We start from the raw sequence: 12,706 nt of genomic DNA on the forward strand, positions 1-12,706 counted from the left end.
CGTCGGATTGTATTTATTTTTATAAATCGGGTGTCTTGCGGACGGATTAGGGGACATCGCGCCATCTAGCGGAAATGATGAGCCGCGCGTTTCTTTTAGGCGTCGAAGTTGAATGTTCTCAAAGTGGGAGACTCGGGGCGTCTCTCTGGGCGGCAGGAGCTAACCCAGGGACGAGTTTTCCCCGCTGTATTTATTTACCTTCCGGCTGAGCTGAAGCGCAGCGGCGACAGAGCTCCGCGCGCCCAGCTCACGGGTCAGAATTGCAGGTCGCACTGAGTGTGGCAGGCTTTCACCTGGAGAAGATCCATCACCTTCTCCTTCTGGCTTTAGGGTCCTCTCTCACAAGCACAGGGCTTCCCAGGTGGCTCAGTAGTAAAGAATCCACCTGCCAACGCTGGAGGCGCACGAGACATGAGTTCCATCCCTAGGTGGGCAAGATCCCCTGGAGGAGGAAATGGCAACCCACTTCAGTATTGTTGCCTGGACAATTCCCTGGACAGAGGAGCCTGGCGAGCTAGAGTACGTGGGGTTGCAAAGCGTGGGACATGACTTGGCGACTGAGCACACAGCACAGACATGACCTAGAATGTCACCAGAGTGAGCCTGCGCATGTTCTCTGGACACGTGTCGCAGAAATTGGCAAAACCTGTGCACAGACTGTGATCTTCTCCTGTGCATCACAGACATGAATGATTTGTCAGGGGAGTCTTGAGCCCTAACCCCCTAGAAAAGAAGTGGGCTGTGCTCTGGAGGGCAGCTGAAGGAGAACTGGAAAAGAGTCTGGCACAAATCCATCTAGGAGAGGTATAATATACAAAAATGGCTTTTTTTTTTTTTTTTTGCCCAGAGACTTCCTGCTGTTCCACTACCAGGGCAGGCAACAAGCAGGCCTCCCTTATAAGGGACACGATCGCCAATTAGCAACTGGGGCAGACTTTGTTGGATGGCAAACAGAGCGGACAAAGGCTGTGGGTGGGGCACCCACACAGCCAGGCGGGCTCCACCGTCTGCCGGAGCCTGGTTTTTGCTGCCACCTTCCAGGGCAGATGATATTAGCAATGCGCCGGACTCTCCCTGTTCTGAAGAGTCAGCTGGTTCCTTGTAGAGCGGTGTGGTGCTCTCCTTGTGGGAAGGGTCCTTGCCCCCTCGAGAGCCTCTGAGCTGTGGTGGTGGTGAGGGAGGTCCCCAGCATCCTTTTTTCAATAACCCTGCTCCCACCCTTTCCCTCTCAGGTGACAGACAGGGGCCTATGCTCTGAGCAAACATTCCAAACGAGAGGCGGCTTCTCCGCCCACTCCACACGCTATCGCAAACTGTGTCCCCCTTTGCGGGTGTTTAGTTAATAACTAGATTTAGGACAAAAAGGGTCTTGCCGTAACCTGGCATCTTATTCAAAGAGGGCTTCTGTGATCTTCACTAGGAAACCTCTGTCTGCTTTCTCTCCTTCCAAGCGTCTCTGAGGCCTGATTCAATCCCTCCCCAGTGTGTGTAATAATACACAGCGGAGGATGAGAAGCCCCTAGTTCACATGCCCCTTGACTTGGCTGTTAAACCAGCCCGTGGGGGCCAGATAGAGGAGTCCTTAGGTGAGGAGATACGACACAAAATGATTAGGCACGGAGCGTTCCTAACACAGGGACGGGGCGGCGGGGTCTCAAGTCACTCTCACAGTGATGCTGGCTGCTTCTAGGGAAGCGGTCAGGAAGAGGTACTGGCATTTCCGCCTCTCAAAACTGATGCCTAGCGAGGTGGAGAGGTGGAGCCAAGGTTCTGCAAGTTTAAAGGGCTTTTTTCCCTTCAGCCTTGCTACCAAGCGAATTAAACTCAAGCACTTGCTTTTGCCAAGTGTGGCCCCCAAATTAAGTCATGTCTTAGAGGGGTACTCTCTCCCAAAGTCTGCCGCCCAGGAAGAGAGGCAGGATATACCCAAATGAAACTGAGCTTGAACAGAGTGCAGGCTTATTGCCACCTCTTCCGTGAAACGAAAGGGCACCCCTCCTTAAAGATCACTGTTCTAGAATTTGACTTATAACATCAACTGTAAGTTCACCCAACTTTTAAGTGTCTGCAGTATCCTTGTGGCTCTCCAGGAGAATGGCTTTGCTTTTCAAACAACATTCGTTATTCATTCAACAAACTTAACAGAGACTTAACTTGAAGAGGGGAGATCCAGCCTTTCAGATGACAGGCCTCTCCTTTCCTCCTTTTGACTGAGTGACAGTTTCAGCCTGCCTTCCCTTAGCAACGTTGCTCTGAAGAGCGATGAACAGGACGGTAGAAAAAATTTAAGGACTGCCTTGCCCAAGTGTGCAGACAAAGTCAGTCAGAAGTCAGTTTCCTTGGTGAAAAAATGAACATCTTTTAAAAGGATGACAGTTTCTTAGCCAGATCTGACCCATAAGGACAAAATGCGATATCACATTAGAGCCTAAGGATCAGGAGGCAAGAATGCCCACTGAGGTGTGAAACTTTATAATTCTAAGGGCTGGAGGAAAAAAATTTTGTGATTTGGGCAGAAATTGGTAAAAAAATGACAAATGCAAATATCTTACAGCCCCCTTTGAAAAATTTAAGAATTTGTCTCTGTGGCTTAGAGGGTAAAGAATCTGCCCACAATGTGAGAGACTCAGGTTTGATCCCTGGATTGGCAAGATCCTCTGGAGAAGGGAATGACTGCCCACTCCAGTATTCTTTCCTGGAGAATTCCATGGACAGAGGAGCCTGGGGGGTCTACAGTCCGCAGGGTCACAGAGAGTCGGACATGATTAAATAGCTGACAGTTTCATCAATTCTGCAGCCGTTTTGGAGAAGGAAATGACAACCCATTCCAGTATTCTTGCCTGGATAATCCCATGGACAGAGGAGCCTGGTGGGCTCCAGTCCATGGAGTTGCAAGAGTCGGACATGACTTAGCAACTAAACCACCACCAAAAGATTAAAAGTCACTGCTACTAGACAAACATAAATGCACGCTACATACCTTATAAAATTATTATATCCAGATTTACTACAGTAAAGAATGAAAGTGCTGCAGACACTGTTTATGCAGAAAACTATGATAAAATTGCCAGTTGAGTTTACTTTTCTTTTTTCGATTGTTTTGTTTAAAGCAACACTCCAAGATGAAGAGCTTTCAGGAATCAGGATCCTGGGTTTGTCAGTCTGAAAATCTGGCAGAAACTTGAAAACAAAAGATTCCGTCAACAATCTGGTAAAACAGCCAAGTCTTTTAGATTCTGTGTCCTTCACAGGACACGCAGCGGGATGAGCGTATATGAGTACCAGTGCCCTACAGCTTGTTCACTTCTATCTCACTAGGGCATCTTCTGGGCTTCCCAGGTGGTGCTAGTGGTAAAGAAGCCACCTGTCAATGCAGGAGACAAAAGAGACTGGAGTTCAATCCCTGGGTTGGGACGATCTCCTGGGGGAGGGCATGGTAACCCACTCCTGTATTCTTGCCTGGAGAATCCCATGGACAGAGTAGCCTGGCGGGCCGCAGTCCCTGGAGTTGCAAATAGTGGGACACAACTGAGCGACTGAGCACGCCTGCATGCATAGGAACAAATCCGCTGGGCTGCTGAGGGTTTAGCTAAGCTACCCCGTGGTATCGATGCCTCCGCATCTGTTTTGTTTGGTCAGGAGGCCTGAGGGGAGCTTAAATTGACACCAGCCCCCTCGTGCAAGTGCATGCCCTAAATAACAGCCAGGGGTCATGGTCATGATCCACAGTCTCTCCTTCTCCCCAGGACTCACCGCTTGTGCCCCACTTAGCTGAGACCCCCTTCAGGCTCACCAGAAGCCCACATTTTTGGTTTGAATTGACCAATCTGGCCTTAGGTCAGGAACCCCAGCACCCTCTACCCACGGCCCCTAAAGGCGTGTGGCCCGAGTCCTGTCTCTCTGTTCGCCCTTGGCCGTGACCTCCCTGTGTGGCCCCCTGAAGTACACCAGGTCCGTCCTGCAGGACCTGTGAGTGGCCCACGTCCTTATTTCAGTTTGTCCCATGGTCTACAGGTGAACTGTGGCTTCCCACCCGGCAGCCGGTGCTCCACCGACAGTGGAAACCCTGCGTCAGAGTGGGGATTTGACAGGTCCTCGCACAAAAGCACGTGGGTATGCAAGTTTCATTCACAGAGTTGTAACAGCTACCAGGTTTCCTCAAAACAATGGGTACCTTGAAGAGAGTGAGAATTCATGTTTGTTTGGAAGTTTGGGTACATAACTTTCATTTGTGTGCTGTGCTGTGCTTAGTCACTCAGTCGTGTCCGACCCTTTGCGACCCCATGGACTGTAGCCCACCAGGTTCCTCTGTCCATGGGATTCTCCATGGAAGAGTACTGGAGTGGGTTGCCATGCCCTCCTCCAGGGGATCTTCCCAGTCCAGGGATCAAACCCAGGTCTCCCTTATTGCAGGTGGATTCTTTACCGTCTGATCCACATTTAATTTAATATCCTTTATGGAAAAGAGGTAAAATATAAATAATAAATAGATTTTTAATACAACTGTGTTTTCTCACATGGGCTTCCATTTATGCAAGCACAAAGAAATACAGAGCTTATAGGAGTTCCCAGGTGGTCTTGTGGTTAGGATCTGGTATTTTCACTGCTGTGGTCCAGGTTCAATCCCTGGTCAAGGAACTGAGATCCTGCAACCTTCGTGGTGTGGCCAAAATTTAAAAATGGAAACTGTAGAGCTTGAGGACTGGCTTACCTGTAGACGTGAGGAGGTCCGTGATCGCTTCCCTCACAGGTCCAGACCTGCTAATAACCCCTCACTGCTAGGTTTGGTAGGTCATTTCTGCCACAGAACAAGGAGTTCATGGGAGCTTGTGTCCTTGGGTATCTCAAGGTCATATGGTAAGGAAAAGCTTGACACGACCCTCTTCAGACATGTGGTGAGGTTGTACATTGCTTTGATTTTTCTCTGCTGAGAGCATTTTGATAGAGGAGATTCCTAAACTCCAAGCATCTGGTTTCTTCATGAGCAAATAGATGCTATTGGCAGAGTCTGCTGACTTCAGGGGTGCATTGCTAGGGAACGTATTGCTCCCTACATGTACACACCTGGGCCAAGAGTCAATGAGGGTAAAGCAAACCCAAGCCAAGATGACACCGAAACCGAACCAAGATGGCATCCAAGTCTTCCCGTTCTGGGTCAGTGATCAATTTCTAGATGGAAGCCCATCTGATTTTGAATTTAAGACAGACTCTGAATGGCTTGAGGTCTGAAGGGACTCCAATGAATTGATATTGTAGATAGCATTCCCTAAACATCTTTTTGTGTAATATTTACCTGTCTGTCAGAGGCTGTCAGCTTCCCAGGTGGCTCAAGTGGTAAAGAACCCTCCTGCCAATGCAGGCGATGCAGCCAGGAGATGAGGGTTCAATCCCTGGATCAGGAAAGATCCCCTGGAGGAATAAATGGCAACCCACTCCAGTATTCTTGCCTGGAGAATTCCATGGACAGAGGAGCCTGGCGGGCAACAGTCCAAAGGGTCTCAAAGAATCAGATACGACTTAGCAACGGAGCATAACACACAGAGGCTCTTAAGCCCAGGTAAGTGCTCTATGAAAACTCTATGAAAACTTGACCTAAAAATACCTAAAAGAAAGAAAAAAAAATTCTCTATTTCAACTTCCTAAGTTTTTGTGGGGATACAGTAGGGGAGATGGTTCAGGAAATTTTTTCTTTTCTTAAAATATTTTAATATCTTTGTTTATGGAAAACAGTATATCTCTAAACATATGCACATCTCTAATCATGAGCCATCATTATATATATGGAGCATATTATTTGACTAACAGGAAAAAGTAAACCCTGGTGAGAATGAGAAATAACTATGATTTGGTGGGAAATACACTGGACTTGGCCCCACAAGACCTGGGTTTGAATCTCTCCCTGCCATTTATATTCTCAGTGACCTTGGACAAGTCACTTAATCTCCCTGAGTCTCAGTCTCCTCATTTTGACACAGCTGTGTCCATCACTTTGTTGAAATGACCCTACAGTTACGTGAGAGACTTTGTCTTATAGTGGTTGCTCAACAAAACTTGAGTATAACTGATAATGCACTTAGAACCCACCCAGAGGTCAAGGTTATCTAAAAGTCCTTGGGGACTAATTCAGAAAGATAACATGTACCCCAATATTCATGGCAGCATTACTTACAAATTGCCAAGATGTCAAAGCATCATCTGCAGCAACACAGACAGACTTGGGGGGCGTTGTGCTAAGTGAAGTACATCAGACAGAGAAAGACAAATACTGCATGATACCACTTATATGTGGAAGTTTAAAGATACGACAGACTAGTGAATATAACAAAAGAAGAAGCAGCAGACTCACAGGCATAGAGAACAAACCTGTGGTTGGCAGTGGGGCTGGGGGAGTGGGAGGGACAAAGCATTAGGTGTGAGATGGGCTGTAAGGATGTGTTTGTGCAACATGGGAAATAGAGCCAATATTTTGTAATAATTGTAAATGGAGTGTGACCTTTAAAAATTATATAAAAAGTAATTTTTTAATTTAAAAAACAAAATAAAAGTCCTTGGGGGAATTCTGAGGATTTCTCCCCAATTCCCACAGGTCTAAAGGCTTGTAACCTATAGTAGATACTTTGTTACCATCAAAACAATGGTTCTTGTTGGTAATATAAGAATGCTGCTGCTGCTGCTAAGTCACTTCAGTCATGTCCGACTCTGTGCGACCCCACAAACGGCAACCCACCAGGCTCCCCCGCCCCTGGGATTGTCCAGGCAAGAACTGACATTGGCAATTACTTATCAACACTTACTCTCTTCCTAGCATCTGTTCTAAGTGGTCTATCACTGTGTTAACTCATTTAATCTTCACAATAACCCTATGAGGCAGCCAAAGTATATCCCCACTTTTCAGTTGGGATAACTGAGCTTTAGAGTATCTGTTCAGACTTTGTGCTCTTGGCCAGCGTGCTATACTGACTCTCTAATGTAAAAGTGAAAACATTCCGTCAGCCTCCAACAAATTAAAAAAAGAAAACCATGGTGGTAGAGAAAATGTCACATAAAGCAATAGACTGATTTTTTCCTAGATTGGCACCCTTCTCCGCCACCCATCAGCTGGGGATCTTCTTTATTTCAGCTTTGCATTAGCCATTCTAAACAGTTTTGAATTTGATGAATAACTTGGTTATCTGTTCCTATTGCTAAATGCCTATGGTATTTGTGCTTGGCACCAACTTACTTGTTCATTAATCCAAATACCGTGGCCTTCTGCTGGTTGGGGGAGATGCAGACACGCTGTCGGTTCAAACAGTTGCCATTTGGTGGATAAATGGGTCCAAGCTGGTTCTTCTCCCAAGAACTTACTGGAATGAGAAGAGGAACATACTGGGTGGCCTGTTCTCCCTCGTAGGAACCTGGGGCATCTCAGTATAGGCACCCAAAAGTTGTTTTAAAACAAGAGGCTACTGAGTGTTTTCAAGGTGTGGTTTCAGGTATATGGTCATATCGCTGGGAATGATTGCTGAAGAATTTCATGCTGGCACTAAAACATACAAATGTCACTTTTCAAATAACATTTCCTACTTGCTCATCAACATTTCGCTTGGGGGAACCCAGAAATGGTCCAGATGGGGCCCCAGAGTGGCTCCTCAGAGTCAGGTGTGGGCAAGGCCATTTAGTTACAGAGCTAATACCTGGTCACTGAATCCCTAGAGATACCAGACTGTGAAGCTGGGAGACACCACCCCCCAGGGGAGTGGGGCACCCAGGTCATGATTCTGTAGATTGAGAAGCTGCGGGTCCAGAGATAGGATGGGACAGGGGCCACGCAGCTAGACGTAGAACTGCCCCGAACCCCAGGTCTCGCTCTTTCTCCGTATCCACTTCAGTGTCTAAAAACTCTCAATCTCGGACTTCCCTGGTGGTCCAGTGGTTAAGACTCCGCACTTCCACTTCAGGGGGCGCAGGTTCGATCCCTAGTAAGGAAACTAAGATCCCGCATGCTGCACCGTGCTGCCAAAAAAAGAAAAATAAATAAAAACTCTCAATCTCAACACTGACAAGTAAGCAGTTCTCAAATGCTATCACTCCGTACTGGCCTTTGTAGGCAGGATTGGCAGCGGTAGACCAACTAGTAGGTGTGGGCTGGAGTCACGGACGAGAACTGGAGAGGAAAGTCAGGAAGACTTTCATAAATGAAACTCCAACTATATACTAGTTGACAGTCCCATCTAGGGAGAAAGGGAAGATGTAGCAAAAGAATGAACGAAGCTACTCCAGGAGCTTACTGAGAGTCTCAGTGGTCAAGAAGGAGAGGTACAAACAGGTGAAAGGAGGGGCTTACATTATGGAAATGCGACCCCAAAAACTGTTAGTAGATCATCTGAAGGCCTCCAGCTCAGCCTGAGATGAGACTGGGGCATCTCAAAGGGAATCCTTCCTTCTGTCCTGAGTAAGATGAGCACGTATTAATAGATGAACAAGGGTCAGTAGAGGCAGACAGAAAACCCACCATCTCTGTGCCTGGGAAGGGGCCAGTGAGCTCGTCAGAGGTGGCAGGTGACGGCTGGGAGTCACCCAGACCTGCCCAAACCCCACTCAGCTAGCTGGATGACCTGACGCAGATTACTTACCTTCCACCGTGTGCTGCTGCTGCTAAGTCGCTTTAGTCGTGTCCAACTCTGTGCAACCCCATAGACGGCAGCCCACCAGGCTCCCCCGTCCCTGGGATTCTCCAGGCAAGAACACTGGAATGGGTTGCCATTTCCTTCTCCACCGTGTAAGTTGCAGTAAATGTGGATTTACTAACAGATGAGAGAAGACAGAATACGTGTTTTTGAAAATGGGAATTAAGTCCGGGAGAAAAAGAGGATGTAATTTTGTAAAGGCAGTTGGCATTCCTCACGTGGACTATTTTATTTATTTTCATTTATTTTTAAAGTGGGGTATAGCTGACTCTGCCGACATAGGTCCATATAGTCAAGGCTATGGTCTTCCCGGTGGTCACGTACAGTTGTGAGAGCTGGACTGTAAAGAAGGCTGAGCACCGAAGAACTGATGCCTTCAAACTGTGGTGCTGGAGAAGACTCCTGAAACTCCGTTGGACAGCAAGGAACTCAAACCAGTCAATCTTAAAAGAAATCAACCCTGACTACTCACTGGAAGGAGACTGATGCTTAAGCTGAAGCTCCAGTATTTTGGTCACCTGATGCAAATAGCCAACTCATCACTGATGCAATGGACATGAGCGTGGGCAGACTTTGAGAGATGGTGAGGGACAGGGAGGCCTGGCGTGCTGCAGTCCCTGGGGTCGCAAAGAGTCGGACACAGCGGGGCGACTGAACAGCAACAGCGACATAGCTGGTGCACAGTATTATATGTTAGAGGTATATAATATAGTGATTCACAATTTGTACAAGTTATTCTCCATTATTCTCCATCTGTAGTTATTACAGAATATTGGCTATATCCCCCATGTTGTACAATATACCTGAAGCTTCTTTTATGCTTAATAAGTTGTATCTCTTAATTCCTTACCCCTGTTATGCCCCTCTCCACTCCCCTCTCCCCACAAGTAACCCTTAGTTGGCTCTCTGTAAATCTGAGTCTGCTTCTTTGTTCACATGGACTGTTTTATATTTAAATCTCTCTCTACGGACATATATCCCCTTTAGCTGGGGAACTCAGTTCTTAGTCTCTTCAGCTCCTGCCATGAGTGGAGGGATTTACAGGGCTATTTCACTGAGAGACAGAATGAAATAGGAAGTACCCGCTGGGGAGGGAGCATTTGGGGGCTTGCTAATACTTTTTGGTAAAATGATAGCTAGCTAGCTAGAGAAATCGATTGATTGATTGACTTTATGTGTGCTTATTGCATATAGAAATATCTAGAAAGATACACATGAAACTGTAAATAGTCATGACCTCCAGGGATAGTGAATTTATTTCATTTAACAGGAAATTGATTTTTTTTAATGTATGTATAATACTGTTTCAATTTCTTGAAATAAATTTGATATTAGATGGAAGGAAACAGAAAGTCCAGGAAATTTGCTCTCTCTCTGTTTTCTTTAAAAAAAAAAAATCCTTTTTATATCTCTCCAGCATCATGAATATGCACATACATGTCTACCAGCAGGGGTGTGCTTCTGGAAGGTTCTGGGGCAGACACTCCATGCAGATGTCCCATGCCAACCTGGTCCTCCAAAGAGGACCTCTGAACAGGGGGACTGGAAGAAACACAAGCTGGAATCAAGATTGCCAGGAGAAATATCAATAACCTCAGATATGCAGATGACACCACCCTTATGGCAGAAAGTAAAGAAGAACTAAAAAGCCTCTTGATGAAAGTGAAAGTGGAGAGTGAAAAAGTTGGCTTAAAGCTCAACATTCAGAAAACAAAGATCATGGCATCCGGTCCCATCACTTCATGGGAAATAGATGGGGAAACAGTGGAAACAGTGTCAGACTTTATTTTTTGGGGCTCCAAAATCACTGCTGATGGTGACTGCAGCCATGAAATTAAAAGACACTTACTCCTTGAAAGGAAAGTTATGACCAACCTAGACAGCATATTGAAAAGCAGAGACGTTACTTTGCCAACAAAGGTCCGTCTAGTCAAGGCTGTGGTTTTTCCAGTGGTCATGTATGGATGTGAGAGTTGGACTGTGAAGAAGGTTGAGCGCCGAAGAATTGATGCTTTTGAACTGTGATGTTGGAGAAGACTCTTGAGAGTCCCTTGGACTGCAAGGAGATCCAACCAGTCCATTCTGAAGGAGATCAGCCCTGGGATTTCTTTGGAAGGAATGATGCTAAAGCTGAAACTCCAGTACTTTGGCCACCTCATGCGAAGAGTTGACTCATTGGAAAAGACTCTGATGCTGGGAGGAATTAGGGGCAGGAGAAGGGGATGAGATGGCTGGATGACATCACTGACTCGATGGACATGAGTGTGAGTGAACTCCGGGAGTTGGTGATGGACAGGAAGGACTGGCGTCGTGCTGCGATTCATGGGGTCGAAAAGAATTGGACATGACTGAGTGACTGAACTGAACTAAGCAGGGGTGCCACCCCACGGGGCAGTCCGACGTGCTTTGTTCACAAGGTGGAATTTTGACAGATGGTGTTGCGGTCTTGAGGCCAGTAGTGATGTTGCTGTCACCATAGCTGTCACCATACCTGGTGCTAATGATGTCTTGCTCTGCAGTCAGTGGTCCAGTTCCTTAAAGAAGCTACTGACAGAGACCCCAGTTCTGAAAGACTCCCCAGCCTTGTTAAGTCCCAAGTTGATTTGTGGCAACCGAATGGGAAATAAATATGAGGCTCCTGAGACACCACACAAACACCACTCTCAAGAGTCCTCAAAACTAGAATTCTTCATCTCCACATCTGACTGCCCCCCCAGGGTTCCAGGAGGGGGGTGCCGAACTGTCTGCTGCTCATCTGAGAACCCCCAAAACCTGCTCAGAGCCCAGTACTCAGTGAATGTTTGTTGAATGAATGAAACAGAAAAACTGATTAAAAGAATCTGCCTTGTAGCAGTGGAGGGATCTTACTAACCTGATCATAGACATTAAAAGACACGTGAAGAGTATTAGTTGTTCAGTTGTGTCCAACTCTTTGCGACCCCGTGGACCGTAGCCCACCAGGCTCCTCTGTCCATGGGATTCTCCAGGCAAGAATACTGGAGGGGGTTGCTATTCCCTTCTCCAGGGCATCTTCCCAACCCAGAGACTGAACCAGGGTCTCTTGCATTGTAGGCGGATTCTTCACCCTCTGAGGCATTGGGCAAGCAAAAGACATGTCCAAGAGCAAATAAAATCTGCTAATGTGTTTTAAATCCATTGAGAGGTTTCAAAGTGAAGGTGAAATATTCATTCAGTTTCTAAAGAGAGCCATTGGAATGTCAGGGAAAGGTGTGTTTCAAAAATCCATTAAAATATTGTAAAAAAAAAAAAAATTCTGTGTGTTTTAATTAGTACAAATAAGCATCCCTCGGGGTGAGGGACAGAGCTCAGAACCAAGAAAGCCGTGTGCACACAGAGAGAAAGGAAGCCTGAAGCAAAGGGAAAAAAAAAAAACAACAAGATAAGCCAAAACGGGAACACACTATAAGGCTTTCCAGAATCAACGGTAAAGAGGTTTCCTGATGCCAGAGTAAGGACAGTGAGAACCAGACTTTAGAAGAAGAGAAGCAGGGAGATTCCTGCATCGTCATGGCAACAAACAGGTCAAGGAAAGCCTGGGGCCCTCTACCCCAGGACCATCTGGAGGAAAGGGAGAAGTGGCAATTAAAGATGGCAGTCATATCTCGGTGGCCAAAAAAGGCAACTTTCCTTCCACACTGGCCCTCGCCCAAGGGCCTCCTGCCCACAAAGGAAGCCCACCCATCCAGGAAGGGTCACATTTAATAGTCACTTTGGTGGAACAGATACTAAAAAGGTAGTGTCAGCAGGCACTTTGTAAAGTCTTAATTAACTGGCCAAAGCACAACACACTTTCTGAAAAGAGAATGTGAAATTGGACCAATCAACTATTAGCATTCCTCTAGGAGGTAGAAATAGGCCTGGAGAAACACAGGGAAGAATTATGTTTAGACGTTCAAAATTCCTTCTGACAAAGTTCCACCCCAAAGGTCATTTCCAACAGTAAGTTCCTCCAGAATGCAGGGGGAAATCGCCATGAATCGGAATTGTCCTTAGAGATAGGAAACAAAAAATATGAT

General features: G+C 46.5%; 1 protein-coding gene across 1 annotated transcript in view; it reads left to right on the forward strand.

Moving 5' to 3' along the window:
• RGMA (repulsive guidance molecule BMP co-receptor a) overlaps positions 1-12,706 on the forward strand; it is a 49,945-nt gene that overhangs the window by 1,158 nt on the left and 36,081 nt on the right. The window lies entirely within an intron of this gene.

The sequence above is a fragment of the Bos indicus x Bos taurus genome, chromosome 21, assembly GCF_003369695.1.
Source record: "Bos indicus x Bos taurus breed Angus x Brahman F1 hybrid chromosome 21, Bos_hybrid_MaternalHap_v2.0, whole genome shotgun sequence".
Lineage (NCBI taxonomy): Eukaryota > Metazoa > Chordata > Mammalia > Artiodactyla > Bovidae > Bos > Bos indicus x Bos taurus.